Source organism: Pelecanus crispus, chromosome 8 (assembly GCF_030463565.1).
Source record: "Pelecanus crispus isolate bPelCri1 chromosome 8, bPelCri1.pri, whole genome shotgun sequence".
NCBI classification, from domain to species: Eukaryota; Metazoa; Chordata; class Aves; order Pelecaniformes; family Pelecanidae; genus Pelecanus; species Pelecanus crispus.
In genome coordinates, this window is record NC_134650.1 from 20616969 (window position 1) to 20622034 (window position 5066).

Sequence of the window (5066 nt, forward strand, 5' to 3'; positions counted from 1 at the left end):
GCCCTCAGGTATGGGGTCCTCACCAGTGGCCTTCGCTTATGAAAACCCCCAAGTTTTGCAGGAGGTGGAAGCAGCCAAATGAGGAGTCTTCTGGAGGAGACTGCCGCTCTGGTAGCGTGACCTGTGCCTGTGGAGGGGAGATGTAAAGGAATAACCTGAACATGAGGCACAGGGGGAGCTCAGGAGCCTTTTGAGCAACATGGGTGAGGCCTCTCCATGAGCCAACAAGGGGGAGATGGGCAAAAAGGCTGCTTGTTCTGCCATACTGAATAAACTAAATGGCCTCTGCTGGCTTGTGAATGGACTGTTCTGCCAGCCTGTGGTGCTCTAGGGTGGAAATGCTGACCTGGTTTATCTAGTGAAGCAGGCAGTACTTCCTGTGGCTGGAGGAAGGCCTGATGAGAGGAGGTGTTAGAAGCAAGGCCCGCATCACCAGATGGGTGTCCTTTTGGGCCTTTGCTTCCTTCTGTACTTTAAAAACTCGATTTTGAGTTCTGTTTCATCCAGCGGTAGTCAGCTACCCATTGCTGTTCAGTGCCTGTGATAGTGTTATGCTGCTGGGAGAGAAATGTGCTGCCGAGTCGCTCCTGGCACCACCGGTGCTGTTCTAGTGCTAGGTGGTGCCAGGTTTTGGCAGCATTCTGCATGCTTGAGAGTGGAGTAACTCCTTCTCAGTGGAGTTAATCCTAGATTGGGTGCAGACAACGTGCAGTCAGACAATTAAAAAAAAATGAACTGTTGCAGACATTTTGTTTAATATTGCATCTTTTATATAAAAATGAAGGTCGGCTAATTTAGGGTTAAGGGTTGAATTTGGGGTCTGTAGAGATACTCCTGTTAACTGTCTTTGTATGTTGTTTAATTACAGGCAAATGGTTTGCATGTTTTGCTGCAGGTAGGGGCTTGCTGGAGAAGCAGTAGTTGTCGGAAGAAAAGAAACAAGCTGCTGGTGCTGCTTTGAAGATCTTTGAAAGAGATTGAGAAGATGGAAACTTGCACAATTTAAATGGGAGTACTAGAGAAGTACTTGTTTTCAGGATCTGAGTGTAGTAACTTGAAAGATCAGAAGTGGTTGGGGGCAAGGTATAATAAGAATTACATACACAATTTGTTAATAGTTAATCCCTTCTCACTGCTTGTTTAAAATTACATTTTTTTATGTGACCTCTATTTATTAAAGTTACTGACATTTCAACTTGCTCATTTTGGTTTTCATAAGGCTGTCAGATACAGCAGGATTTGAAAGTCGTGTTGAATTCTGGTCTGTGGGAGACTCTGGAGAGGCAGGAATGTGGCACTGGGTGCCTGGTGCCCCTTCCTGCCACACACGCTGTCCTCCATAGCCTCTGCTGCAAGGACAAATTTTTAACAAGTCTTCCTTTCCTCTGGCACTTGGAAGGAGATCAGATGTTTAAATTAGTTTTCCATGAAGGAAATAAGGTCTGGAATTCCTATTTCTGCTGTCTACACAGCCAGTACAACTTCACAAGATATCCTTCCCATGCTTCAGTTCCTGACTTGAAAGAACTTTCTTATTATCTCCCTTCCCTGGGCCTGGGGGGAAGGTGATGCCCACTGAAGATGGGGGAGTTGGAAAAGGCTGCCAAATATGTAAAATACATTAAAACTGGTGGGGAGGGGAAAGATGACCACCATGGATTCAGGCAAAAATGCTGTTTAAACTCAAAAGTGATTGTAGTTGTCAGAGTAAAGGAGTATATTGCTCTCGCCAAGATGCCTGACCCTTTTGCACTTGGTGCAGTCTTCTGGAGAACCTTGTGTTTGTAAAATAATCCAAGCCTAGGAGTTTTTAGGCTAAAACTTCTGTTTTCAGTTTTTTAAAAAATGGTTCAATGGTCTTCACTCATGTTACATTACAATTATCCTGTTGTAGATGCTACTATAGCTACAGTGCCATCTATATACAAATTAAATTCAGAAGCTTGGACACGAGACTGCTGTTGTACACCATGATATCTGCAGGAGTGCAACAGTGTCAATGTATTTAGGTTGTTAGCGGCTGGAATTTATAAACGTGAGGCTTTTGATAAAACACTAGCACACGCCAGGTTAGTTCCTGGATTATTGATGGTTTATGTCAAATAGGTGCTTCTGTCATGTAGTTAGTTCTGTATGAATTACAGCGCTGAATATTTTCAGGGCTCTCCTAATTTTTAAATGACCCTGGTGCTGCTCACTTATCTGTTAGCCCTTCTGCCATCTGAATATTGCTGATCTTTGAATGTGCATTTGTTATGCTCTATATGGAGATATTTGTCGAAGTATTCAACGTTATTGGGAAAAAGTTTTTTCTTAGTTGAAGTCTATGACATACATGAATATAATTTTACTGGTTCTATATGAACACATTCTCCCTGCAAAACTAATGACCAGGTTTCCTATGGATTTACGTTGTGCCCAGCAATCTTCTTCTTTCCCAGTACTCGCCCAGGAGGGGAGCGATGGGTGTCCTTAGGGCTGGCTGCCCGCTGCCCTCAGGGCGGGTGTGGGTTCCGGTTTTCACTGCAAAGGCTTTCTGCCTGCTGACTGCCGAGAAACAAGCTCACTGTGTCAGGGGACTCTGCATCTGTACCAGGTATTTCTGAAACTGGCAAAAAATGAGGAATGTACCCTCTCTGTCAGTGCATAAAGCATGTGCTATATGGACAATAAATAACGTCCTGACTGGCTTATTTCTTTGAAAAACTGTTTCTGCAGTAAAGCTCTACTAACATTCATGTCCGGGCTGAACCCAAGACTTGTAGGCCTGGTTGTGCTATAACAGAAAAGGCAGTAGAGAAGGACAGAAGGAGTCTGTTGGGGTAACCTCGCAGCACGCCTGCTGCTGGCAGCGGTGATTATCCCATCTGAGTGCTTGGGAACAGCTGCAGAGCCCTGCTCAGTGCACGCCTTACGCACCACGAGAGCTCTTCTGAGGCCCCGCAACAATCAGACAGCTGGAGCAGTAGCACTTTTCCCCCAAATCCACCAGGCTTTGTGGACATACTGGAAAAGGGAAACAGGAGCGTCATAAACATTCTTCAGTGATCAGCAAGAGTACAGGCTTAGGGAACTGGAGCTCTGCATCTTACCGCAGCAGATGCATTAGCAGGGTAGCGATGGTCAGCGCTGTATGGCTCCTTCTGCAGCGCAAATGCAATCAGGAAAGGTCAAAGTGATTCACCTTGCTGCCAGTTTGGTGCCCTGACCGAAGGACAACAACGGAAATTGAGAGAGAACCCATGTGGTCCAAGAGGAACAAAATACTGGCGTTGAAATAAAGCCAGGGAAATGGAGCGAGACCCGCTTTTGTGCTCAGGAAATGCTAACGTGATTTATGATTCTGTTTATTAGCACTGTATGTTTTGTAATCTGTATATGACTTTTACTGGGCAAAAGTGGCTAGATTGCTTTACATTTCATCAAGGTGCTTTGCTCTGCCTTTACTGCTCTGCAGTACTGCAGCACAGAAGTATTGTTAACTTAGATTTATGTGTTTGTTTTTGAGCACTTAATTGTTTTTTATCCTGAGCTTAAGAGAGCTGCATTTCTTGTGATTGTTCTCTGAGCACTTCCATATTATTTCAACAGGTATTTTGTACCAAACCCGTTTTTTTCAAACACCTTCTGTGTTATTCTTTCATTGTGCTCTCCAGCCACATACAGAGAAGAAAAATCAGCCTGTGATGAATTCAAAAGGCAGATTTTTCTTTTCCCCTGGAGACTGAATTCAGGCACACTCCCTCACCTTTGTAAAGCTGCCGGAACATAGCAGCTTCCAAGATGATGGAGAGACAGAGTCTCTAGCCACAAAACGAAATTGGAAAGAAAGATAATGACTATGAAAAATTTTGAAACATAAATATTATTTGCCCGATTGTACGAGTATTACTTTGGTCATAAAAGCAACAAATCGTAAGGAGGGGACAGGAAAAGTGAACTTCCCTCATACCAGCGCAAGGTGGCAATATTGGCTTAGAGGAAAAGGCAAGCCTGGCACATAAGCCGTGGGCCTTTTTTTGCCAGAATTTTCTAATGAACCTAATCGGCATCGAGAGCCCATTGTCTTAAATACTTTGGAGATGGTAACATCTTCATTCTGCTGAGGAGAGCAGTCCTTAGGCTTGAGCTGACAGAGCATGGCCGCACTGGTTGCCAGGAGCCCGGCCTAGGGAGCTGCAGGGACTATGAGTGTCTGCCCTATTGCAAAGGTAACAACGCTTTTGGGGTTAGAAGAGCCAAGTGGCAGCGAGGAATCCTTGTTATCTTGGGTGAATACATGCTAAAGCGCTTGGCTAGCGTTACCCGTTCCTCCGTTTGCAGTCATGGAAAGCGGGAGAGGCAGCGGCCGGCGCGGGCCCTGAGGGGAGCCCTGCCTCTGCCAGAGGAGGGTTTGCCTCCGCCAGGGCTGGGGACGCGTTTCCTCCTGGGGGAGCCCGGGGTGCAGAGGGCACCGACCCCGGCACTGTCCCTCCGGCTGTCACCCCGCGCCGCCCCTGCGGTGGCGAGCGGGGACGGGGGAGCTGCGCGGGCGGCAAGCGCTGAGGGCGGCCGCGAACCCGGGTCCCCCGCCCCTTCCCTCAGCCCAGGCCGGGGGGCGGGGACAGGCGGGCGGTTCGGGCCCCGCCCCCGAGCGCCTTCCCATCCGCCCCCGCGGGAGCGCGCAGACAATGAGCGGGGGGCGGGCGGCGGGCCGGCGCCGCGCGGCGCGGCAGGACTCTCGCGAGAACAGGGTGAGCGGCCCCCCCCCCCCCCACACCTCTCGCGAGACCTGACGCGGCGGCACCTCCCTCTCCCCCCCCCCCCTCCCCCCTCCCGGCCACATCCACACACGGAGGGCGGGGCGGCCGGTCGTCCCAGCGAGCGCAGCGGAGCGGAGGCGAGCGGTGCGGAGCGGGGCGGCCGCCGCCGGGCACGTGAGCGGGCGGGCAGCGGGCGGGCGTGCTCTCGCGAGCGCGGCGAGACGTGCGCGGGGCTCGCGCAGCCGCCTCCCTCTCTCCCTCCTTCCGCCCCTCCCCTCCCCTCCCCCTGCCGCTGGCGCCACAGCGAACGGGAGGCGCCACCGC

General features: G+C 49.8%; 1 non-coding gene across 1 annotated transcript; it reads left to right on the forward strand.

Annotated features, from left to right (window-relative positions):
- Window positions 1–502: 502 nt before the first annotated feature.
- On the forward strand, window positions 503–706 carry LOC142594238 (small nucleolar RNA SNORA74). Its single transcript, XR_012831277.1, has one exon. It is a non-coding gene; the product is annotated as a small nucleolar RNA SNORA74 (small nucleolar RNA).
- Window positions 707–5066: the final 4360 nt, after the last annotated feature.